This window comes from Lynx rufus, unplaced genomic scaffold, assembly GCF_022079265.1.
Source record: "Lynx rufus isolate CCGP_SWC_20201006 ecotype Redwood Valley unplaced genomic scaffold, mLynRuf1.p SCAF_7, whole genome shotgun sequence".
NCBI lineage: Eukaryota > Metazoa > Chordata > Mammalia > Carnivora > Felidae > Lynx > Lynx rufus.
In genome coordinates, this window is record NW_025814889.1 from 21179679 (window position 1) to 21206747 (window position 27069).

The window sequence follows — 27069 nt, forward strand, 5'->3', positions numbered from 1 at the left end:
CCTTCCTTCCTTCCTTCCTTCCTTCCTTCCTTCCTTCTTCTTTCTTTCTTCCTTCCTTCTTCCTTCCTTCCATCCTTCCTTCCTTCTTTCTCTTTCGTTCTTTCTTTCTTTCTTTTCTTTCTTTTCTTTCTTCCTTCTTCTTCTTCTCCTTCCTTCCATCCTTCCTTCCATCCTTCCTTCCATCCTTCCTTCCATCTTTCTTTCTTTCTTTCTTTCTTCCTTCCTTCCTTCCTTCCTTCTTCCTTCCTTCCTTCCTTCCTTCCTTCCTTCCTTCCTTCTTTCTCTTTCTTTCTTTCTTTCTTTGTTTCTTTCTTCCTTCTTTCTTCTTTCTTTCTCCTTCCTTCCTTCCTTCCTTCCTTCCTTCTTCTTTCTCTTTCTTTCTTTCTTTCTTTCCTTCTTTCTTCCTTCTTTCTTCTTTCTTTCTCCTTCCTTCCTTCCTTCCTTCCTTCTTCCATCTTTCTTCCTTCCTTCCTTCCTTCCTTCCTTCCTTCCTTCTTTCTTCTTTCTTTCTTCTTCCTTCCTCTTCCTTCCTTCCTTCCTTCCTTCCTTCCTTCCTTCCTTCCTTCCTTCTTCTTTCTTTCTTCCATCCATCCTTCCTTCCTTCCATCCTTCCTTCCATCTTTCTTTCTTTCTTTCTTTCTTTCTTTCTTCTTCTTTCTTTCTTCCTTCCTTTCTTCCTTCTTCCTTCCTTCCTTCCTTCCTTCTTTTTCTTCCTTCCTTCCTTTCTTCCTTCCTTCTTCTTTCTTCTTCCATCCATCCTTCCTTCCTTCCATCCTTCCTTCCATCTTTCTTCTTTCTTTCTTTCTTTCTTTCCTTCTTCTTTCTTTCTTCTTCCTTTCTTCCTTCTTCCTTCCTTCCTTCCTTCCTTCCTTCCTTCCTTCCTTCTCTTCTTTTTCTTCCTTCCTCTTTTCTTCCTTCCTTCCTTCCTTCTTTCCTTCCTTCCTTCCTTCCTTCCTTCTTCTTTCTTTCTTCCTTCCATCCATCCTTCCTTCCATCCTCCTTCCATCTTTCTTTCTTTCTTTCTTCTTCCTTCTTCCTTCCTTCTTCCTTCCTTCCTTCCTTCCTTCCTTCCTTCCTTCCTTTCTTTCTTTTTCTTTCTTTCTTTCTTTCTTTCTTTCTTTCTTTCTTTCTGATTTTATTTTTAAGTAATCTCTACACCCAAGGTGGAGTTCAAACTCACAGCCACAAGATCAAGAGTCACCCACTCCACCAGCTGAGGTGGCCAGGCAGCCCGTGTTTTCCTCAGCATTTCTGACCTGTCTCAGCTATGCACTTACCCCTTGTTTGCCCTTAATTATTCCACAGTGCATATGTACTCTGCAGGTTGTTGGCCTGGGGGCTTCCCTGAGGAAGCCAGCTGACCGGGAGGAGGGGACAAAGGTTCCAGGGCACAGGGAACACCTAGTACCAGTCATCGGGGCCCAAAGAGGAACAGTGAGTTTAGAGCAGTGTGGGCAGGAGCCTCGGGCATGAAGTGCTAGGGACTGGGTGCGTAGCAGTTGGGAACAGGACAGACTGGGGCCCAGGATGCCAGAGAGAAGCTGAACAGGAGAGGCCTTTGGCATGCCTCAGGCTGCTTGAACCTCCTTCCCAGTGCCATGGGGAACCAAAGAAGGGTTCTGTATCCTATCCAGGGGGATAGCTATACCTAGAGTTCTGTTTCAGAGTGCTTCCCTCAGCGTTTTGGGGAGGAGGGGCTGGAGGGGGAGCATAACCAGAGGCCAGAGAGGACCCCTCTGCAGTTTTCCAGGGAAGGGGTCCCTAGGTCCACAGGTGAGGTCATGATGAGCATGGCCCCCGGAGGGCAGATTCCAGGTGCATGTAGGTAGTAGAATTGAGTGACAGGGAGATAGACTGGGGTGTGACAGGCGGGGCAAGAGAGAGGGTCTGAGGTCATTCGCCTAATTACGTTTTGGTCTTTAGGATTTTCTTTGTTCTTGCCAGTTTTGACCTATTTAGCACATCAAAAATAAGAGAAACGGACAAATAAGCCTGAAGAAGTCCAAGTCGGTGGGTTTAGCCAATGATCCAGGATGGGCTGGAGTCGGGTTCTGAGGGTCGGGAATCAAGAAGAACAATGAGGGCACCAGGAACAGGGGCTCAGGCTTCTAAGACCAGGGGTTCTGACTAATTCTGACAACACCATCTGACGTGCCTGGGACTGCTGTTAAGATGGGTGCTGTTAACACCCATCAGTGTGTAAGAGCTTCATGTCTTCAGGTTTCTGCCCAAACCTGATCTCAGGCAAGAGCTTATGAAAAATGAGAGAGTAGACTTAGGGAGAAGGAAACAAGCATCATTCAGTCCCTCCATAGGACAAGCCTGACAAGCTGTGTATAACACGCACGTGCACGCCTGTGTAGACGTATGCGCGTGGGAGGATGTGTCATTTGAAGTTGACCCGTGGGGAACAACATGGGGACAATGCTCGGTACAGATGCTGATGTTCTCGTACGCAGGGGGCGCTTTAATGAAAAGACGCGAGATGTCCACTCAGATTTCTCCAGGGACTGCTTTGCTCCCACTTCAACGTGTAAGATCCTTCAACCCTATCAATCAAATTAAGGATTTCAACCATATTAATCAAATTAAAAATTGATATATGTCCTTTATACGGCCCTTTAAAAGGACTAACTAGAATTGCTACCCCATAGATGAGCATATAAAAGATAATGTTAAAAAAAAAAGTTAAAAAAAAAGTTAAAAAAAAAACCCCAAACTGATGCCAGTGCAGGATGTATCTTAAATGCAAATGTCTTCCAGACCAAAATTACTTCCAAAATTACTAGTGTCTCTAGGGCAATGATATAAATAACCCGTGCTTACTTTTCAACTCATGAAAGAGTTGGCAAAAGTAATGAGTTTTTAATAGTTTCGTAAACACTATGTCTGAAAATAGTTCATGAATATTTGGGAGGAACTTATGAAATGTTTATATGTTAGCTCAGTAAAGTACACACTTTGTCACAGTTTAGTGGCTTGCAAAGACTCTAATCAATGGCGAAATTAAGGAGAAGCGAAGATTTGCATAGGCACGAATTTAGGTATGAGAGAATTCTCCTTGCACGTAAAACGTCTGTACTTCTGACATCTCACTATAGGAGCATGAAGGGGACCGAGGACCAAAAAAAGCAAACAGCAACTTGTTGGGTAAAATACAAGACCCCCCTCCAACTCCCGTTTTGGCTGCGTTGCTACATCTGAAGATGAAGTGTCTTTGCTTCCTTTCCTTTCGTTCCAAATCTGTCCTGCAAAGAGGGCTGAATGCACATGCCAAAAGGAAGCCCGTTATTTGTAGCCAAGGCCACTGTGGTCACTGTGATAGATGGTGAACGCTTTTTTTTTTTTTTTTTTTTGTCCAGCAGTACTGGAGTTAAGTGTTTCATTTTGTGTGGGACGCGGGGGGGGGGGGGGGAGTGTAACAATCAATTTTAATGTGACTCTTGGTTGAAAGCAACGTAACTGCTTTGAGGTGCTTTGCGGCTATTAAAATGTATCTATCACATAAGACATTTTTAACCCCTGTAAAAATTCATCCTTCTGCCCCTCCCCCCCGCCCCAGTTGGCTATTGTTAGTTCTGATTCTAGGCAGCTGTTGTATTTGCTAGAATAAGTAGAATCAGCGTTTCAGTGATTTCAGACTGTATTCATAATGTGTTAGATGTTTTAGAAAGTTACGAGGATCTCTGAATGTTTCAGTCTAACTTAATATTTCCTGAAAAGGCTGCCAAAAACCACAGAGAGACTATGACAACTTTAAGTGTGTGTGTGTGTGTGTGTGAGAGAGAGAGAGAGAGACTTTTTCCTCTTTCTGTTCAGTGTTCGGGCGTACAATCAATCAAATTTATTCTGGGCTCTGGTTCACGAGAGACTGACAGCCAAAGAACTCATGCATTTGGTGGAGGGGCTTGAAATCCAAGAACCTGCCCCTGGAGCGGGTGGGAAGGGGGAGGGTTGGAGAGATTTCCGCGGACAAACTGACCAGTTCCCTGTTGCACACACCTCCTGGGAGAGAGCGCCTATTCATGCAGCCGGTTTCACAAGTAGATACAAACTTACAGTGTTTGTGAAAAATGACTTCCTTTCTAGTCTGCCAAAGATGTGTTTAGTGCTGTTCCTCTGTGGAGGCCAATGGCGGAACCATAGTACGACTGGCCGTACCAGTAGCCCGTGCTTCCTCTGATGCTGTCTCCTAGTCTCCGGTCTCAGCTGCCCCCAAAGCCTCCTTTCTCTGTGCTCCGGATAAGAAGCGGTTCATTCCATTTGCTCAGCCCAAAGCATCTGCTGACTGGTGTTATTAAATCCCTGCAGGCTCCTGTTGTGTCTCCGTAACTGGGCTGCAAGTGTGGAGACTGGGGCGGGGGGCGGGCGTCAAGAGTGATGGCTCCAGTCCCATTGCCTGGGTTTAACTAACCGTGTAACCCCCTTCTTCAACTTCTCTAAACCTCAGCTTAGCCATCTGCAAAATGGATAGCACGTCACGTGCCTGGCAGGCAAGCCAGACTCATTGGAAGCTCTCAGAGCTAGTAGAGAGAGTCGTGGCTTTTTGATAAGCAACGTGCTTTTGCTCTATCATAAGGCCAAATACCCATAAAATTAGATTATACCACGAGGCTGAGGCCATCTTCCTTCCAGTAACTCAAGTTGACAGAGCATTTAGGAGACATTGGCAGTGCTGCTCTGAAGCTGCTTTCTCCCCCGCCTCATCTTTAAAAGGAGCAGAGAGAAAGAAGTGTGGTCCGGTTCTGAAAAAAACCAGGGCAGGCTTTGTTTCCCATGTAGACATCCTGTGTATAAACGCATATCGCGATTCCCAGAATTCCTTCGTGACGGCTTCCTTAGTTAATGGGCAAGGAGGACTTTCTCAGGCTAGGCCTGCACAGATCTGCCTCGGAAGAGAAAGCCAAATAATTCCTATTTTGGGCCTTGTGCTTAGAAAAAGGGGACAAACTGCTTGTTTCAAAAAACTTTCTGGGACATTAAACAACAGTGGTTTTTTTTTTTGTTTTTGTTTTTGTTTTTTTTAAGGGGAGGCGATCTAGCAGGCTGCCCAATTTCACTGTATTAGGATAAATTTTTTTTTTTTCTCTCATGTGCTTATTCTTAAGACATTGCTCTCTTAATTTTTCCTAGCTGGTCTCCCAGGATGTATAAGACACACGAATCACTGATGGAGAGGGCCGAATCTTCCCACTTAGCTTCTCTGCTAGACTCGGGCCGACTGAGGTGGCTGTTGTGGTTGGGGGTTCCCTCAGCAGTTCACGGGTGTGTGTGGGTGGGTGTGAGGCGGAAGGCTGGAGGTGGGCTCTTGGTGAGCGGACAAGCAGCCTATATATATATAAAATATATAATATATATTTTTATTTTTATTATATATATAATATATTTTTTTATTTTTATTTATATAATATTTATATAATATATATTTATATATATTATATTTATTATATTTATATTTATAATTATATATATAAATTTATATTATATATATTCATATTATATATTTATATTTATATATATTTATATATAATATAATAAATTTATAATATATATAAATATATATATAATATAAAAATATAATATATATATTTTTTATTTTTATTATATATATAATATATATATATATATTTTTATTTTTATTTATTTATTTTTTTTAAGTAGGCTCCGTGCCAGATGTGGGGCTCGAACTCACCCCCTGGGGATCGAGAGTCCAATGCTCTACCAACTGAGCCGGCCAGGTGGCCCTTGTCATCATGCTCTTAACTGTCGGGCCAAGGTACTGCCTTAGGGTTGGCTGAGAAGGCAGCCTTGCGTCTAAGAACGTGGTCAGGGAAAGCGATCGCCTCCCCCACAGCCGGCTACACTTCTTCCTGCCAGGACATCCTTCTCGTCTCCTCTCCTCTTCCCCACCCTCGACTTTCTCCCCCGCTCTCGTGTTGAGGTTTCATATTTTCGTCTCGGAAGCTGAACCTTTTTCCTACACATACCCATGTGGAAAATACCCTCATTTCTAGAAAGGAAGGAGCAGTTTTGATCAGAACAGTCACTCTCTCCCCGCCCCCCCCCCAAGAAGCGAACACACGGAAAGAAGATCTTCACACACGAAAGCATTGCACATCAACTCCATCCATGTATTTTTGTAATATTAAGTAACATCCTAAGAATTTTATCAAGTGCTCAAAGAGCCTGAACGTACAAGCATTTGGCTTTTAAATGGTCGTATTCACACATAGGAACAAATAAAGGGAACTCAAAGGCAGAAAGTATCTTTCAATGAAACGCATCAAAATGTATGGCCCAATGTGAATGAATATTCTTTTCTCTCATTGTATCAACTGAATTACTTAATATAAAATGTTTTTAAAGATGTTATTTTGTGGGTGGGGGGTGGGGGGGGAGCCTGGGTGGCTCAGTCGGTTAAGCGTCCAACTTCGGTTCAGGGCATGATCTCATGGTTTGTGGGTTTGAGCTCCACATCGGGCTCTCTTCTGTGAGCACAGAGCCTGCTTTGGGTCCTCTGTCCCCCTCCCCCAACCCCCTCGCCCGCCCCTCTCTTCTTCGTTCTCTATCTCTCTCAAAATAAAACAATAAATAAAAACTTAAAAAAATATGTGATTCAAGTAATTTCTACCCCCAAAGTGGGGCTCAAACTCACGACCCCCAGATCAAGAGTTGTTTCTCTACCTGCTGAGCTAGCCAGGCCCCCTTGGATTACTTAGCATGATTTTATCTTCCTGGAAACTTTAACTACATACTGGAAGGCCATGAAGCATTTTACCTAAGAGCGGCCCTTTGAATCAGACCCATCTCCGTTTAACTCCTTCCTCGACTTATTTTCTTGTAGCATAAACTTGAACAAGCCACTTAACCACACCTTAGCATCCTTACCCCTAAAATGAGTTTGGTGGGTTTTTTTGGTTTTTTTTTTTTTTTTTTTGGTGTGATATTGTGATTTATGGTAAAAATGTGTATATTTGGTCTTCATCCAGTTCTGACACAGAGCACCTAAAACTCTTGGCATTTCCTGTGATGAGAGCCAAAAAGATGTCTTCTGTAATGTTAATGAGGTGATGGTGGGAACACACCTAAAGATGGGAGCTGGGTGTCAGAAGAACCTCCCCCCCGCCCCACACCTTTAATGGAGAGAAGCCTCCATAAAAAATTCAGAAGGACAGTGTTTGGAGAGCTTCCAGGTTGGATTCGGGGAGTGTGGTGTCCCTGGAGGCGGCATGGAAGTTCTGTAACCTTTCCCCATGCTTCTCTCCCATCTGGCTTTTCCTGAGTTATAGCCTTCTATCATAAACTGTCATCCAGGGAGTAGAGTGTCTCCCCGAGTCCCGTGAGCTGCTCTAGCAAATTAATCTAACCCAAAGAAGTGGTTGTGGGAACCTGGGATCTCTAGCCTGTTGGTCAGGTGACAACCTGCACTTGTAATTGGTGTCAGAAGAGGGGACAGTCTTGTAGGACTGAGCCTTTGACCTGTGGGATCTGATGCCCTCTCCAGGGAGAGGGTGTCAGGATCCAGTTGAATTGTAGGGCACCCAGCTGGTGTCCGAGAGTTGCCTGGTGAAGAAAAAAGCCACACATCACAGTGAGTATTAAAGGAGAAAATATATCCAAACACGTAGCCCAGTGCCCGGTGCATGGGAGGTGTTCCAGAGAAGACAACCCACTTTTGTTGCGTGCCTACGATACAGTAGTCCCTGGGGGAGGCCCCTGACGACCAAATGGACAGAGTCTCTGTTCTAGTCCTTATAGATGGGAGGAATTGGAGCAGTTAACTGATGGCTTAGAGAACAGATCCTCCCCCCTTGGTTCTATCTCACACAGCACAAAACAAAACAAAATGAAATTTGGCAATTGACGGGTAAGTTGATCAAGAGAGAGGGCCGCACCCTATAATGTTATCTCTTCACGCACGTTATACTGAGTGGCCCATGGCAGACACCTACAAGTTCTGTTTGCCTTTTGTTCTAGCGCTATGTTGAATCAGTCCCCAAGGCCAGCCTATTCTGTCTTTAAACCCAGTTTGTCTCCAGGGGGGTTCTACGGTTTACAGCATCATTTACCAAAACATCCTCCAATCTGGTTTACCTCAGTTCTCTTATTAAAAAATATATATATATTTCTTGAGCACCTGCTCCGTGCCAGATGCTAAGAAAAAAAGACGGAAGAGAAGTGCTGTGATAAAGGTCTACATAGAAGAACGCAGGAAAGGAACACGTGGTCGTATGGAAGTTGAGCTCAAGAGGAATATCTGGGCTGGAAAGAAATGACCGGGAGTGGATGAGTCTCCCTAGGAAAGGTCTACAGAGGAAAGAGAGAAGAATGCTAGGAATAGAACTGGGGCGGGGACAGGGATGAAAATTTAACAGTAGGCAGATAAGGAGAAAACGAAGGAGTTGAGAAAGAGCCGCCAACAACATAGGAATAGAAACAGAAAAGGAAGTCGAGAGGGAGAGAGGGGTCTGAAGTTTCTGATACAGCCGAGAAGGCAGGCGAAGGTCGAAAAGCATCTACCTGAGTTGAGCACCTTCGGTTCATTGTCCGCCATTATGAGTACAGTTTCCGTGGAGTGTTGAGAGGAGAAGCCAGATCCTAACTGGTGCAGGAGTGAAGGCAGAATCTAGCTAGTGTGAGTGGAGAAAGCCTGTACGAGTGACTCTTACTTTGGAAGAAGGGAGAGAGGTGAGAATATAAACAAGTGAACACCATGTGCCAAGTGATCACTTAAGAGGCAGGATGTACATGAGTTACCCGTGGCTCTAGGGTCAAGGTTCCTGGCTGTGAAAGCTGACTCTGCCACCTGCTTTCCATGTGACAGTACCTCAGTTCCTTCATCTGTAAAATGGGGAGAGTCATAGTGTCTTCCTCAATGAATTGTTGGAAAGATTAAAGGTGAGGTGCCTGGGGTATAGTCACCACTCAATACATATTAGCCTTCATTACTCGATTCAAAGTGTTGTGGTGAGCAAAGTTCAAGAAAAATCTGTAGAAGGCTTTTGGAAGCTGGACCATAAAGGGTGAGTAAGATTTTCTTTCAGGTGGGGGAAAAACATCAAAATGCATCATTGGAGAAGTGAGCGAACACAAGTTAGATAAACAGACAAGTAAATGTGAAACCTCCACGTGGGTTTGGGCCACAGCGGCACCAGGAATTTGGAAAGATCCATTTCTAAGACACAAACGCTTCATGTGTGTCTTAAAACCTTTCATTTGAGATGATCGTAGATTCACGTGCAGTCACAATAAATAGCATAGAGACAGATGTCAATATCTTGTCACCCAACTTTCCCCAACGATAACACCTTGCGAAATTACAGTACAATGTCACAACCAGGGCATTGACGTTGGTACAATCCACCCGCCTTATTCAGATTTCACCATTTTTACATGCACTCTGTGTACGCGTGTACTTTATGCTATTTTATTACATGTATATATTCATTCATGTGTCGAGATTCAGGGAAGTTTTATCACTACAATTATACACTTTCTTGGTGCATTTAAAAAGTTTTTTAAAATGTTTATTTTTGAGAGAGAGACAGAGACAGAGTGTGAGTGGAGGAGGGGCAGAGACAGAGGGAGACATCTTTTAGATAATGTACAGTGTGATATTGGTTTCAGGTGTAACTTTCTTTTGTCTACTTCTGTAACTTCAGGTTTTCTAGAAGCTCCACTCGCTTTTCCACAATATTCCTTGGTATGGCAGCATGGAGGAGATGGAAAAAGAGGAGAGGGGAATGTGTAGCAGCAGATGTGACGATCAGGTGTTTCTAAGTCACCGATACCTGTAAAGGTAACCACATACTATTTTAATTCCCTCTTGCTTAAGATACAAGCACTTGAGATAAGATTCTATGTTCACGACTTCTACTTTTTTTTTTTTTTTTTTTTAAGTAGGCCCTATGCCCAACAATGGCTTCGATCCACAACCCGTAAATCAAGAGTCACATGCTCTGCCGACTGAACCAGCCAGGAGCCCCTTTGACTTTTACTTCTTGAAAAATATTGAACCTAAGGCGTGACTGCAGATCAAAGTCGATGATTTCTTTAGTGATGGAAAGCGATAGCATAAGCTCATTATTTGTATTTTGCTTTAACTTTCTGTTTCAAAAACAAATTGCTTGGCATTGTGAATGCCTTTGGTCTTGCTTATGGCCCTTGGGGATATCTGGACCAGGTTGTGCTGGCCTTCTGGAGAATTGCTTTCACTGAGTTGTGCAATTTGCCTGTGTTGGCAGATGGGTAAGAAACGGTCCCGTGAAATTCATCATCACGTTTACTGTAAGGATATTGCCGAAAATGGGCTCCATTCCATTGTATGGTGTCCTGTTTATGAACATCCTTAGGAGGCTGTCTGTATAGTTTTCACCTGCTTCTCTTGACTGAATGATCCAGTTTTATTTATTTATTTAAAAAAAATTTTTTTTTAACATTTATTTATTTTTGAGACAGAGAGAGAGAGAGAGCATGGATAGGGGAGGGTCAGAGAAAGAGGGAGACACAGAATCCGAAACAGGCTCCAGGCTCCGAGCCGTCAGCCCAGAGCCCGACGTGGGGCTCGAACCCACGGACCATGAGATCATGACCCGAGCCAAAGTCAGACGCTTAACCGACTGAGCCACCAGGCGCCCCTGAATGATCCAGTTTTAAAATGTAAGCACTGTAATTGTGTTCTGTGTTTGCGAAGACTGCTATGACGCTTAAAATACATCAAGCTGAGCATGTGTATTTCGTGTACCGGCCTAATTCCCCTGCCCTTTTACGTTCCTATTCTCTTTCCCAAATGCTCCTAATTCATGTTCTTTTCATATATACTATGCATCTTTCAAAACTACCTTAAATTCCCTCTGAGGTAGAATAGTAGTTTAAGAACATAAGGTCTGGGGATGCCTGGGTGGCTCAGTCGGTTGAGCATCCGACTTCGGCTCAGGTCATGATCTCACGGTTTGAGGGTTCGAGCCCCGCGTCGGGCTCTGGGCTGGCAGCTCGGAGCCTGGGGCTTCGGTTGCTCTGTCTCCCTCTGTCTGTCCCTCCCCTGCTTGCACTCTGTCTCTTGCATTGTCTCAAGGATACATAAACATTAACAAAAAAGAAGAACATAAGGCCTGGGGTCCAAATGTCTAATTTCAAATTTATGTGTCACCACTTACTGACTGTATAACCATGGGCGAGTTGTTTAATGTCACTAAACCTCAGTTTTCTCATCTGCAAAAATGGGGATAAGAGGATTAAAGGAGGTAAGTCGTAAAAAAGTCGGAGCACAACGTCCAGCACGTAGAGGGCATTCAACAAATTCATGTCATTATTGCTACTGCTGACAATATTTTATGCTGATATTAGCAAACATGATATAGGCATACACAAAAATGAAAAAGTATGATTATAACTCTTAGGAAATTGTTCTGCCTCCTTCGTGTTTATTTGAAATTCACATGCCGTGATATTCATAACAAGCCAGTTTCAGGAAATAGATTTTCAAGTGTTAACAGCTCAAATCAAGGCAAAAGATTAGACTTGATAATTAGCATCAGCGTTAGATAGCTATATAGAAATGTAGTGCTTTTTCTATTTGGGTCGCTCTTACTACATAGAAGCTAGTGTTCTGTCTTTAGGCTGATGTATCTACTTACATAGTACTTCTGGAAGTGTTAGTAAAATGCAGATTATCTTATCTTGCAATTTAAATGAAATATTGCACAGATAATTTCAGAAAGGAATTTTCCAGAGAGCGAGAAATAGTCCTTAGCAACATGCAAAACCAGAAACAATACTAGATCTAATTCTGCAGGAGCACAGCCATGGGCTGAGTGCACCATTTCATTTTTAAGGACATAGATTTAATTTCATGTGACAATCTGGCATCGAAGTTTTCCTCTGGTCTTCTTTTTTTCCAAATAGCGCTGTAAATATGAAAATGCAATCTAATAGGAAAAGATTAAGTTTGTAAGACTACTTGTAGGGCACCGTGGTTATTATGAAGGCGGTAAATGAACAAAATAGATTAAGGAAAATGCCAGAGAAAGTTGCATGATAAAAACACATCTAACATAACTAATGAGAATCCTACGTGCACAAAAAAAATGTCACTCTGTATATCTAGCTCGTTGTTTTCTATACGATTTGCATCGATCATATTTATCAAAGAAATGTGATGACTCTTCAGGCTATCGTATTAATTCATGCAATATTTTTCTCCCTTTACCAAGGCAAGGAGGGGAATTTTGCATAAGTAACTGGTTTTATTTTCCTCAATACCAACAAATATTTTGCACCATCCCTTTATTTAAAAGGGTTAAAGTTAGCAATCTACGTTAAAGGGATAGGAATATAAAGATAATTCTTGGTGACTTATACCTAAATATTTAAAAATTCTTTTGTTATGTATAAGAAAGATCATACATGGCAGTTTACTGTGCAAAAAATTAATTTAAAGGCTTGTCGCATTTCTTTATTTTTTAAGTGTATTTATTTTGAGAGCGAGAGAGAGAGCATGAGCAGGGGAGGAGCAGAGAGAGAGGGAGAGTGAAAATCCCAAGCAGGCTCTGGGATGTCAGCACAGTCTGATGTAGGGCTCCTTCTCAGGAACTGTGAGATCATGACCTGAGCCAAAACCAAGTGTTGGACACTTAACTGACTGAGCCACATAGGTGCCCCTCATTTATATTCTTTTTTCTTTTTCTTTTTTTCTTTCTTTTTATTTATTTATTTATTTGCTGTCAGTGATATATTTTTTTTCAGTGATATTTTGTAATGGCATAGTCACATCACATTTTCACATCAGAGTTGTTTTTTTTGTGTTTTTTGTGTCTAGCGTGTGTCAGTTTACAGCTGAAAGGGTTTTTTTTTTTTTTTTGCTTTTATTTTTACGATTATTTTTTTAATTTTATTTTTAACGTCTTAAAATTTACATCCAAATTAGCATAGAGGGCAACAATGATTTCGGGAGTAGATTCCTTAGTGCCCCTGACCCATTTAGCCCATCCCCCCTCCCACACCCCCTCCAGGAACCCTCTGTTTGTTCTCCATATTTATGAGTCTCTTATGCTTTGTCCCCCTCCCTGTTTTTATATTATTTTGTTTCCCTTCCCTTATGTTCACCTGTTTTGTCTCTTACAGTCCTCACATGAGTGAAGTCATACGATATTTGTCTTTCTCTGACTCATTTCACTTAGCATAATACCCTCCAGTTCCATCCACGTAGTTGCAAATGGCAAGATTTCATTCTTTTTGATTGCCGAGTAATACTCCACTGTAGATATATACCACATCTTCTTTATCCATTCATCCATCGATGGACAGTTGGGCTCTTTCCATCCTTTGGCTATTGTTCATAGTGCTGCAATAAACATGGGGGTGCATGTGCCCCTTTGAAACAGCACAGCTGTATCTCTTGGATAAATGCCTAGTAGTGCCATTGCTGGGTCGTAGGGTAGTTCTATTTTTAGTTTTTTGAGGAACCTCCATACTGTTTTTCCAGAGTGGCTGCACCAGCTTGCATTCCCATTTCTTTTTATTTTTTTAACATTTATTTATTTTTGAGAGAGAGAGACAGATTGTGAGAGGGGGAGGGGAAGAGAGAGAGGGAGACACAGAATCTGAAGCGGGCTCCAGGGTCCGAGCTGTCAGCACAGAGCCCGACGTGGGGCTCGAACCCACCAGTTGTGAGATCATGACCCGAGCTGAAGTTGGACGCTCAAACTACTGAGCCACATGGGCATCCCAGCCCCTCATTTGTATTCTTAATGACTTCATTTATTTGTATTACATAACTCATCTTGGTCCTGACGATGCTTTAAAAAAATAGAATATATATTTATCTATTTTTAAATTTATTTTATTTTAAAGTTTCTTTATTTATTTTGAGAGAGGGACAGAGAGAGTGAGCAGGAGAGGGGCAGAGAGAGGGAGAGAGAGAGAATCCCAAGCAGGCTCCATACTGTCAGTGCAGAGCCTGACATGGGGCTCGATCCCGTGAACAATGAGATCGTGGCCTGAGCTGAGATCAAGAGTCAGATGCTTAACCCACGGATCCTCCCAGGTGCCACTCATCTGTTCCTAGGAGAAAAGTAATCGAATGGTGCTCACCAAACTTGAGATACACTTAGACAACCGTGGTCAAGGATGCTACATAGAACAGTCAGTGACGTATGCTTAAAGTATCTTTCTTTCACCTCATTTATTTCCAGAAGTCAGTATTCGTATTGCAGCTTCTGGATGGCAAGACCACGGCATAGACAGAATTAATGAATTTCTAAAGTTAGCAGAGGAGTTGAAAATAGAAGTTAAATTTCCAGAATCTTAATCATCTGTTTTAAACCGTAAGTGTTTTGACATTCAGACAATTCTATGAAGAACTTTGTCTTGATTTAGAAGACTGATGTTTTAGGGGAGCCTGGGGGGCTCAGTTGGTTAAGTATCCGACTTCGGCTCAGGTCACGATCTTATGGTTGGTGGGTTCGAGCCCTGCTTCGGGCTCTGTGCTGACAACTCAGATTCTGGAGCCTGCTTCGAATTCTGTGTCTCATTCTCTCTCTGCCTCTCCCCCACTTGTGCTCTGCCTCTCTCTGTCTCTCAAAAATAAAATGTAAAAAAAGAAAAAAAAACAAAAAAAACCCCCAGAGATTCAAAGAGATGCATCCCAGCCTTCTGGTTTAGATTTGGGGTCACTATTCCAAAGTGGGGGAGGAAAACATTGTTAAGTGTTGTGAAATATTTTCAAATTTTATTGTAAATTTTATGTACTTACTGGCTGTTTTTATGGGGGGAAAAAGCAATGTGTAATGAAGAAGAGTGAAAAGGATTTTCTTGCCCTGGAATATGTAGCCTGCTCATTTTCCCAGAGCAGCTACTCAAAGATTTGGAGGCAATATACTGTTTTCATATTAAAACAATCTCTGCTGTATTACGGAGTTAACACAAAATTCATTAGTGTTCACATAACGTTTTAAAATAAAACAAAAAACTTGAAAGAAATTTATGAGTGCTGTAGTGATGTTCCAGACTTCCTGGGGGCAGGGTTTCACTCCCCTCTGTTGTTGGGGCGCTTGATGAAAAGTTGGAGAAGCCCGAGGTACCTTTTTAATTACCGCCATTGTTCGTTGGTTTTGCCACATCACTTCCTGGTCGTCTTTCAAAGTCGAGGAGGATTTACTTCTTAGAAAAATCAACTTCAGGAAATGAATTACTATCCCTGGGAGGATGGCAGATCCAATATATGAGAACAAAATTCTATTTGGAAGAAAAAGAAACTTCTTTTAGCAATGGCTGGATGTAATCAAGCTTCTGTAGATCAAAGCCAGTTAGCCGTGTGGTTGACGTTAGCAGTGAGAACAAGAGATATTTGGACTCTGCATGCCTACCCGCGGAAACACCAGAACCCTGAAAGTCTCCAGTGTCTTTTGCTCACGCAAGTCCTTTGATGGTCACTTAAAATGTTCTGGGACAGCTACACATGGGAAGCCCCTCAGCGTCCTGTGGTCTTAATCCTGGACTGATCCTGGGGTTAGCCTCTACGCGGCCCCATGGCTCTGACTTCTTGAGGGTTCCTTTGGCACCCTCTTGCTCCTGCTCAGTTAGTCATGGTCTTTTTTTGCTAGACCATAGGCAGGGTCTGTTGCTGCCTTTCTCACTGCGCCGCCCCCTCCCCCCCCCCAAAGAATAGCTGCTTGAAAATGTTTGATGAACGAAACAATGGCAGCTCCCAGTACTTTCTCAGCGACAGAGAAGGACTCTTTCCACCAGAGTTGCCATTCTTCACAGGCTCCCAGAGAATCACTAGCGCCCTTCCCCCCTCAAGGAACCTGGGTCAAGTTCCTGTGGGTCTAGGTTAGAGAATGTTTGAGAAACACCAAGCAGTCACTTCTGCAAAACATTAGCCAGTAAGTCAGAGTCCAGACACTTTGGCCCTTACCTTTGAGCAGCACGGGGCCCGTTCACAGCCAGTGACGAAGTTAGAGGTGGCCGTGGACTTCCCTCTTTCTTTGGTGATTTTATTCCAAGGGCTAACTTGTCACTCTCAATATGCGGAGATAAAAAACATAGTTCCGAAGTCAGATTTCTGAGGTTGAAGACCAGTCCCATCGCTCCGGGCAAACTGCCTTAGTAAACCGTCATCTGTGAAGTGGGGCTAACACCAGCCCACCTCATAGAGTTGCCCTATGGATTAAAGGACATGAACCCTGAAAAGCATTTAACATGGTGCCTGGCACATAGGATGTGCTAGAAGTAGGAATATAAATATTCCAGTATTGTGATTTTACTCTAGCTAGCAGGACGCCCTCATATTCTGGCACTGTCTGAAAGTGTGGCACATATAGGTTAGGCTCCTGCGTTGTCCGTGTGCGCACACACTCACGCACGCGCACGCACCTGTTGATGAAGTCAAAAACGGAGCTAGAATGCTTACTCTGGAAAATAGATTCATTGAATTAAGGAAAGCAAAGGCATGCTTGTGTTATGAGTCCATGACCTCATCAGAGGAAAAAAGGAAAGCAGAAATAGTAATCTGTTCCAAGAAAAAACAATCTCCTTGGATGCTGGCCCATGGAATCGTGGCAGGCTCTGCCACCATGGACGTTACTCTCCGCTCTGGCATCCCTCCTTAGCTGCTGTGGGTCCGGGAGCTGGGAACACATTTGTGACTCCATGAAAAACCCATCAGGGTCCCCACAAGGTGAAAACTCAGCATCTTCCAGGGTGACACGGGGCTTTGGGTACTTCTGTCTGGAGGCCAAAATGCCCATCTGGAAGGGAACTTAAGGAATTCCTCTAGAAGCATGTGGGCTACTCTCAGGCAGGACAGTGGCCTGGCCAGGGCCACGGCGAGGCCAGGAAAGGGCCCCCTCTTCCACTGCCCGTTCTCCCGGGGGAGATGAACCTCCTCCTTGCAAGCTCGTGAATATCAACGAGCCCAAACCGCCTGCGAAAGAGCCAGAATGTACTGCAACAGCCAAATTGCAAGTTGGCTCCCGAGACTTGGCCCAAGGAGCATAGAATTCAAACACTGGGGCCGAGGCTGGCGCGGCGCCCGAGCCCGAGGAGAAACGCAAGCAACCTCCACTCACACGTTCGGAAAGCTGTGGCAGATCAAGAGGAGAGAGAAAGGGAGCAGGCGTGCAGAAGCTGTCATCACCGCCCTGTAACCACTGCCGACCCCGACCGGTCACCCAGAAGTCAGAGCGAAGCGTTCTTCCCCGAAGCAAGGCACGAGAAAAGAACCCAATGCCCAGAAGGCGCACGCCGATTTGGCGTAAATAAGAACTTCACGAACACGGAAAAGCAGTCACATTCTTTCATTCAACAAAAAATTACTGGGCAGTGACTGTATGTCAGGCTCTCTGCTAGACCCTGGGAGTACGATGGAAAAGAGGAAACAGCTCCTGATGGCGAGGAGTTTACAGTGGCGGGTGTGGGGGGCAGCTAAGGGGGCCAAGGCACAGAATACAATTTCAGTGTGCTGCCCTGTTTCCGTGTCTCGAAGTTGGTTCCTTTCTATTACCAAGTTAGTCTCGAAGTTGGTTCCTTTCTATTACCAAGTTAGTGCTGCGTAATTTGCTTTTCTCTTCACCCGTGGATGACGTTTGGCGTGCTTCCAGTTGGTTCGATTATGAAGAAAGCGGTTATGAACATTCACACGTTCACAGGGTGTACATTTCCATTTTTCTCGGGCTAATATCTAGGAGTGGAATTGTGGGGTCCAGTGGTCAGTGTATACGTAACTTCATGAGAAGCCAAGTGCTTTCCAAAGTGGCTTTACCATTTTGTCCTTGTGTCCTCGGCGGACGAGAGTCTTGGTTGCTTCGCACCCTTGTCGACATTTGTTATTATTACCTGTTGAAGACATTTTAGTCATGATGGAGGGTGTGAGGTGGTTTTATTTGCATTTCCCTAATGATTCATGAGGTGGAGCTTTTTTTTTTTTTCATGTTCTTATGTGCTATTAGTGCATTTTCTCGGGTGAAATCTCTGTTCCAATATTTTACCCATTTAAAACATCAGATTGTTTGTCCTGTCGTTGTTTTGTGAATTCTTTACAGACTCTAGATACAAGTCCTTTATTAGATATATGTTTTGCAAATATTTTCTCTCAACACGTGGCTTGCCTTTTGCTTTCTTAACAGCGTATTTTGAGGAGCAAAAGTTTTCAATTTCGATGTCTCCGATGTATTATTTTTAACTCATGGTTTGTGCCTTGTGTCCTAAATCATTTCGTCTAGCTCCAAATCACAAAGGGTTTTTTTCTGTTTTGCTTTAGGAGTTTTATGCCTTCCAATTTTCCATCAAAGTTGAGAATATAATTTTTTTTAAAGTTTATTTATTTTGGGAGAGACAGCACGAGCAGGGGAGAGGCAGAGAGAGAAGGAGAGAGAGAGAGAATCCCAAGCAGGCTCCGTGCTGTCAGCACAGAGCCCGATGTGGGGCTCAATTGCACAGACATGACACGTGACCTGAGCAGAAATCAAGAGTTGGAAGCTTAACCGACTGGACCACCCAGGTGCCCCGAGTTGAGAATACATTTTGAGTCAATTTTCTTATGTAATATGAGAAAAGAGTTGAGGTTCTTTTTTTTTTTTTTTTTTTTGGTCATATGAAAATTCAATTTTTTTTCCAGAACCATATGCTCAAGAGACTATCTTTTCCAAACTGATTTCAACCATTTGTTAAAAAGACTGTCTTTTCACGGTTGATATCTTGGCAACTTTATTAAAAGCCAATTGATTGTTTATGTGTGGGTTTATTCTAGACTCTTGAATTGGTTCCGTAGATCTCTACGTCTACCCTTATACTAACACCACCCATCCCATGTTGATTAGTTTAGCTTTATATTGTGTCCTGAAATCAAATAGTGATTGTTCTTTCCCAAAATTGTTTTGACGGTTCTAGGTTTTTGCATCTTTATGTAAATTCCTGCCAAAAAATCTTGCTGGAATTTTGATTGGGCTTGCCTTGAACCGATAGATCAATTTAGGGAGAATTGACATCTTAACAATATTGAGTCAACTGAAGTATGAACAAAGTATGTCTCATCATGTACTTAAATCTTCATTCCTTTATCTCCGCCAAGTCTTGGAATTTTCAATGTACATATCATCATATGTTTTGCTAAATTTATCCCTAAAGATTTCATGCTTCGTGATGCTATTGTGAATGATATTATTTAAAAATATTCAGTTTCCAATTGTCCGTTGCTAGACTCTAGACCTACAATTACTTTTGTATGTTGAGCTTGTATTCTCTGACCTTGTTAAATTTACTTCTTTTTTAAAAAATGTTTATTCATTTTTGAGAGAGAGAGTGTGAATGGGGGAGGTGCAGAGAGAGAGGAGGACAGAGGATCTGAAGTGGGCTCTGTACTGACAGCAGGGAGCCTGATTCAGGGCTCAAACTCACAAACTATGAGATCATGACCTGAGCTGAAGTTGGACGCTCAACCTACTGAGCCACCCAGGAGCCCATTAAATTTGCTTCTTAGTTGTAGTTGCTTTTTGATAGATCCTTTAGGATTTTCTACATGAACAACCACATAGCCAGTGGATAATAACAGTTTCATTTCTTCCTTTCCCAAACTACATGGCTTTTATTTTGGTTTCTTGCCTTATATCATTGACTAGGAACTCCTGTTGAATAGAAATGGCAAGGGGCAACCTCTCGCAGGGGAAAATAATTCAGTTTTAAATTATTAAGTACGGTGCTAGCTTTACATTTTTGGTGGATCTATCAGATTGAGAATATTTCCTTCTATTTCTAGTTTGTTGAGAGTTGGGTTTGATTTTTTAATCATAGATGGGTGTTGAAATCTGTCAAATGTTTTCTGCATCTGTTGAGCTGGTTGATCATAGAGCTTCTCCTTTTTTTGTCTGTGATGATGAATCACACTGATTGATTTTTTGCATATTGAATCAATCTTACGTTCCTGGGATAAATCCCGCTTGGTCCTGGTATGTTCCTTTTTTAATATTTAACTGAATCTGATTTACTAAAATCTTGATGACTTTGTGTCTGCGTTCACAAAGAGTACTGGTCTGTAGTTTTCTATCCTTTTGATTTCTTTTTTAGTGTTGGTGTTAGGGTAATAGTAGCTTCATAAAATAAATCGCAAAGTTCTCTCCTCTCCACTCTTTTGTGTAGGATTGGTTTTATTCCTTCCTTAAATATTTGGTAGAATTTATTAATAAAGACATCTGGAACAAATGGGTTTTTTTTTGTAGGAAGGTTCATAACAACAATTTCAATTTCTTTAATATAAATTGAGACACTGTAAGTATTTCTTCTTGCGTGAGCTTTCGTTGTTCTGATTTTCAGGGAATTTTCCCCCTTTATCTAATTTGATGAGTTTATTAGCTTGAAGTAATTCATAAATTACCATATTATCTTTTTAGTATATGTAGAATTGTTTGTTCCTGATATCGGAGACTGTGTCCTTTATATCCTCGTTCAGTGTGAGGCAGAGATTTCTCAGTTGTATTTTCAATGAGTCAAGCTTTTGGTTTCATTAGTTTTCCCTATTGTTTGCCCAGTTATTATTTTATTGATTTCTGATTATTTCATTCCTTGCACTTTGGTTTAAGGTGCTCTTCTTTTTCTAGTTTCTTAAGGTGGAAGCTTAAGAGATTTTATACTTATTTATTTATTTATATATTTTTTAGATATTCGATTTTAACCTTTTTCTTTCCAACATAAGCATTGAAAGTAATAAATTTCCTTGAAGGCACTGCGTTAGGTCCACCCCACTTTTCGAGATGCTGCTTTTGTTTTCGTTTAGTTAAAAATATCTTCTGATTTTAGTTGTGATTTCTTTAAAAAATTTTTTAGTGTTTATTTATTTTGAGAGAGAGAGAGAGAGAGTGCACGTGCATGCACATGCGCATGCACACAAGTGGGGAAGGGGCAGAGAGAGGGAGAGAGAATCCCAAGCAGGCTCCACGCTGTCAGCACGGAGCCTGACATGGGGCTGGATCTCACAGACCGTGAGATCATGACCTGAGCCCATATCAAGAGTTGGGCACTTACCTGAGCCACTCAGGTACCCCTCCTGAGTGGTTTCTTTTTTTGACCTAAGCATTACTTAGAAGTATGTTGTTTAATTTGCAAACATCCGAGTGTTTGCGGATTATCTTTCTATTATTGATTTCTAGTTAATTCCATTGTGGTCAGAGAATATACTATGAATGATTTCAATCCTTTAAAACTTATTGAGACTGGTTCTATGGCCCCAAATATGGTCTAACTTGATAAATGGTCTACATACACTTGAAAATACTGTTTATTCTGCTGTCGTCAAGTGGAGTATTTTATAAATGCCAATTAATTTGGTTGTTATGTTATTCAAGTCTTCTGTATTCTTACTGATTTTCTGCCCACATATTTTAACAATTATTGAGAGAGGAGTGTTGAAACCTACAATTATAATTTTGTCTATTTCTTTTTCTGCTTCTATCAGCTTTGGCCTCGTGTATTTTGAAACTCTGTAGCACTGTTATGTTTTCTCGATGAATTGATCCTTTGTTATTATGGTCCCTTGAACTGAAACCTACTTTCTCTAATATTAATAGAGTCAATTCCCTTTCTTCTGCCTATGGCTGACATGGCATTTATTTATCTCTCCTTTTACTCTTTTTTTTTTTGTACATTGTCTTGATATGTTTCATTGCCCTTTAATGTTTAACCTACCCATGTTTTTATATTTAAAATTGGTTTCTTGTGGATAGTATATGATTGCTTGTAGATAGCATATCTTGCTTTTTTCTCATCCAGTCTGACAATTTCTATTTTTTAATGGAGTGGTTTTTAATTTTTGTTACCTTTTATTATTTTCAGAGTTTATTTATTTATTTTGAGACAGAGAGGACACGAGAAGGGGAGAGGCAGAGAGAGAGGGAGAATTCCAAGCAGGCTTCATGCACGGTCAGTGCAGAGCCTGATGCGGGGCCCGAACCCACGAAACCATGAGATCATGACCTGAGCCAAAACCAAGAGTCAGATGCCTAACCAACTGAGCCACCCAGAGGCCCTTAATGGAGTAGTTTTTTAATAAATTGAGTTATACTTGATATATAACAATGAATTAGTTTTATATATATATATACATATATGTGTATACATATATGTATACACATATATATACACATATACACATATATATACATATATACACATATATACATATATACATATATATACATATATACATATATATACATATATACATATATATATATATACCATTTACATTAAGTGTAATTATTGATATGATTGGGCTTAAATTTAGCATTTTAGTATTTGTTTTCCACTTATCCCAATATACTCTTTGCTCTCTTTTTTGTTTTTTCTTCATTTGTATTAACTTAATTTTTTCATGATTCCATTTCTCTCCACTACTGGCTTACTAGTTATATTTTCTTTGAAAGTTATTTTTAGTGCTTGGTCTAGGACTTACAATATCTAATGAATCGTAACTAGTCATAGTCTACCTTTATTTTTATTTTTTAAAAGATTATTTTATTTTATTTTAGTTTAGTTTAGTTTAGTTTATTATTTTAGAGAGAGAGAGAGAGTAAGCAGTGCAAGTGGAGGTGTGGGGCAAAGGCAGAAGGAGAGAGAGAATCCCAAGCAGGATCCGTGTTCAGCATGGAGCCCGATGTGGGGCTCGATCTCATGACCCCGGGACCATGACCTGAACCAGTCAAGAGTCGGACATTGAACTGAGCCACCTCGGTGCCCGTAAAAGATTTTATTTTTAAGTAATCTCTACACCCAACATGGGGCTCGAACTTACAACCCTGAGATCAGGAGTCACAGGTTCTGTTGACTGAGCCAGCCAAGAGCCCCCATAGTCTCCTTTTAAATAATCTTACATCATTTCACGTGACATGTGAGAACAGTGCACTTAAACCCGTAGTTAAAACAGCACACTTCCATTTTCCTCCTCTTGTCTTTGGTGAAATTGTCGTCATACATCTTGCTTGTGCATATGTTATAAACCCCACACACTTTATCACGTTTGCTTTGGTCAAATATCTTTTAAAGAAATTAAGCAGGAGAAAAGAATGTTTTTGTTTTCTTCCCCATTTCCACTATCTCTGGTGTTCTTTATTCCTTTGCGTGGAATAAAATTTCCACCTGTTATCATTTTGTTTCTGCCTGAAAAGTTCCCCTAAAATTCTTGCAGCATACAAGTGCCAATTTTGGTTTTGTCTTTGTTTCACTAGGAAAAGCATTCTTTCACCTTCATTTTTTCTCTTTTTCCTCCCTTGCACAGTATGCCTACAGTTTTAATGTTGGAACCTTATAAATGCATGGAGTGCTCAGTTTGTCAGCACACAAACTTGGACAACACGGGGAAAATTGGCATGGCCCCTGCACAAGGATGACATGCAAATTGAGAAGCATTCCACCCTTTTGTACTGAACACAGGTCACTCGAAAATGGTTAACATGGGGGCGCCCGCGTGGCTCAGTCAGTTAAGCACCAACTTTGGCTCAGGTCGTGATCTCATGGTTCACGAGTTCAAGCCCCACGTGGGGCTCTGGGCTGACAGCTCAGGGCCTGGAGTACTTTGGATTCTGTCTGTCTGTCTGTCTCTCTCTCTGCCCCACTCCCGCTCATGCTCCGTCTCTCTCTCAAAAATAAACATTGAAAAAACCAGGCTAACAGAGTAAATTTTATGTTATGTGTGTTTTACCATAGGAAGAAAAATGCACAGAAATGGGTCTAGGAGGGTGCCTGGCTGGTTCAGTCAGTTGAGCATGTGACTCGTGATCCTGGGATTGTAAATTCAAGCCCCATGTTGGGGGTAGAGATTACTTAACATCTTAAACAAGAAAAAGAAGTATGTCTAGAAATACACATACAAAACTTTTAACATTGGGCCACTCCTTGGAAGAGGGGTTGCGGGGGGGCAGGCAGAGGACAACTTCCAGATTGTTTCTTCAGATTTTTTTAAAATTTATTTTTAGAGGGTGTGGGTGAGCGAGGGGCAGAGAGAGAAGGGGAGAGAGAGAGTTTCCTTGAATTTTTAAACCTTTTTTTTGGAGGGGCACCTCAGTCAGTTGAGCATCTGACTCTTGATTTTGGCTCAGGCAATGATTTCAGGGGCATGGGATCGAGCCCCATGTCAGACTCTGTGCTGAGTGTGGAGCCTACTTAAGATTCTCCCTCTGCTCTCCCCCCTGTGCTTGCTGTCTCTCTCTAAAATAAAATGAAATTAAAAAAAACGAAAAAAAACACTAAAAATTTGTAAAGCTTTTTGTTTGGAAATTATTTCAAATATAGAAAAGTTGCATGAGTAAGAATATTACCAAGACTATCTCTGTACTGCTTACCAAGACTTACCTACTGTTATCATTTTATTTGCCTACTGAATTCATCTCCCTCATATATGTGTGCATGCACACACACACACACACACACACACACACACATATGCAATCTGTGGGGAGATGATTTAAGTCAATGCAATCACATCCTATTCCTCAACAAAATTTCCACCTGGGGGAGCCTGAGTGGCTCAGTCGCCCCTCTCCCCACCTCTCCCCTGCTCATGCATGCTCTCTCTCTCTTTCTTAAAAAAAAAGAAAAAAAAAGGTCCATCCATTGATTTCTGCTGAATGGCTCTTTCCTACGATGGTTGCAAAATGGTTATTTTCCATGGTATAAAATGGTTATTTTCCAACTCTCAGTTGGTTAAGCATTTAACTCCATTCTCATTGATCATTTGGCACTAAGTATTCCACCTTAAGCAGGAACCCACCAGCTATTTATATATTTATCACAGGTATAGACTCCCAAATACCTATTTTTTCAGTAATTTATAATTCACTATTGTATTTAATTATTTCGGTGCTCTAACTGTCCCAGGTTTGGCCAGTGGAGCCCCCAGGTGCTCCTGCAACCCTGTGATATGTGATTTCCACCCCCTACATCATCTTGAGTACTTCCTTAATCTCTGGCATAAAAAGATTTTCCAGGCTTTTGTTGTATCTACCTGCCCCAGCCCTGAATTCAGCCATTTCTAGGAAGACCTTCGGTTCCTTCTGACGAGAGAAGGTATCAGAAACCAAGATCTGGGTGGGAGGTATGCTCATTGTTCCCAGAGAATCTTTGTTTCTTGTACTTTTCAGCTGGGTGAACAAGAAAGTCAATGGATATTTATACATGTACGTATACACGTACAAATATCCATGGACATTTTTGTATATACATAAGTACATATTCACGAGGACACATTTTTCGGAAATAATGAATTCATAATTTCAATTTCATTTATCCCTATGAGGTTTCTTCTTGCCTTCTTCTCTTCCGTATTTATTTGCACGTGGCTTTTGGTTTTTTTTTTTTCAGTAAGAACCTTGGATCCCCCAAACAATATATTTACTTATTTGCTCAATTGCATGATCTAAAATAATCTCAGAATTGCTTCCTCCTTGCCTCTATACAAAACAAATCTACTGAAAAGAGTACAGGATTGAACTGTAATTTCCTCCATGCCCTCTTACCCCACCACAAACCGAGGCTGTTACATATAGTCAAATACTGTGTTTGTGCACTGCCCGGCTTGTCCTTCCTTTTTTCTATTTTCTTTCTGTGTTGTTATACTATTCATTTGAAATCTAACCGGGCTGCTTTGTTTCAGTTTGCTCTCTCTTTTATATTGGGGCATTTCCACTACATTCCCCTTAGAGTTAACCAGCTTCATGGTTTTCTGGTTTATTCTTTCTGTGTTTCTTTTTGTAAAGGCAAATAGATAGAGATTTTCTTATTTTTCCTGCTACTGTGTTTTGTTTTTTGTTTTTTTTTTTCTTTTAAAACGCAGCTTTACTGGGGCAGCTGGGTGTTTCAGTCTGGTAAGCATTCGATTTCTGCTCAGGTCATGATCTCACTGTTTATGAGTTCGGGCCCCGCGTCAGGCTCTGGGCTGACGGCTCGGAGCCTGGAGCCTGCTTCAGATTCTGTGTCTCCCTCTCTCTCAGCCCCTCCCCTGCTCACACTCTTCTCTCTCTCTCTCTTTCAAAAATAAATAAACATTAAAGAAATTAAAAAAATAAAAAATAAAAAGCAGGTTTATTGAGGCATAATTTACATGGTATAAAATTCACCCATTAAAAAAAATTTTTTTTGTTTAATTTTAGAGAGAAGGCACAGTGGGGGAGAGGGGCAGAGGGAGAGAGAGAGAATCTCAAGCAGGCTCCACATTCAGTTTAGAGCCCAATGTGGGGCTCAGTCCCACAACCCTGGGATCATGACCTGAGCTGAAATCAGGAGTTGGATGTTCAACTAACTGAGCCACCAGGTGACCCTAAAAATCATCCATTTTAAGTGGCATCTAGATAAGTGTAAATAAATTTATACAGACGTGCAATCATCATCACCACAGTCCAGCTTTAGAACACTGCCATCATCCCACCAGTTTCTCTCACACCCATTCGCTGATGGTCCCCACTCCCACCTCATCCCTAGTAACCACTGATCCATATTCTGTCTCTATAGTTTTATCCCTTCTATAAATTTCATATCAATGGAATCACACAATATGTAGTCTTAGTGTCTGGTTCCTTTCACTTAGAGTGATGCTGTTGAGGCTCATTTGCGCTGTTGAATGTATTAGCAGTTCTTTTCTTTTTATTGGCAGATTGAATGGATATACCGCAACCTATTTACCCACTCACCAGCTGATGGACTTTTGGGGTGTTTCCAGCTTTTTGCTTCTCATTAATAATGCTGCTGTGAACATGTGTACAAGTCATGGACACAAGTCATTGGACAGACATGTTTTCATTTCTCTTGGGTAGATACCTAGGAGTAAAATTGCTAGATCATATGGTAAGCATATGTTTAACTTAAGAAACTGAGGAACTGCCTTCCAAAGTGCTTGTATTATTTTACATTCCCACTAGTGATGTATTTATATTTTTTAACATTCATTGGCAAGCAAATGTATTCTCATAAAGTTGCTGAAAGTTCATAGCTTAGGTAGGCTAGTTGTTGTCCTTATAATCTTGCTTATTTTTTACTTATGTAGCCCTTTCTTTGTAAGTAGTTCAAAGGTAAGTCAGACTATTCCTTGTT

General features: G+C 41.5%; 1 pseudogene; it reads left to right on the forward strand.

Moving 5' to 3' along the window:
• Nucleotides 1-23305: 23305 nt before the first annotated feature.
• On the forward strand, nt 23306-23405 carry LOC124502772 (uncharacterized; annotated as a pseudogene).
• The last annotated feature ends 3664 nt before the right edge of the window (nt 23406-27069 follow it).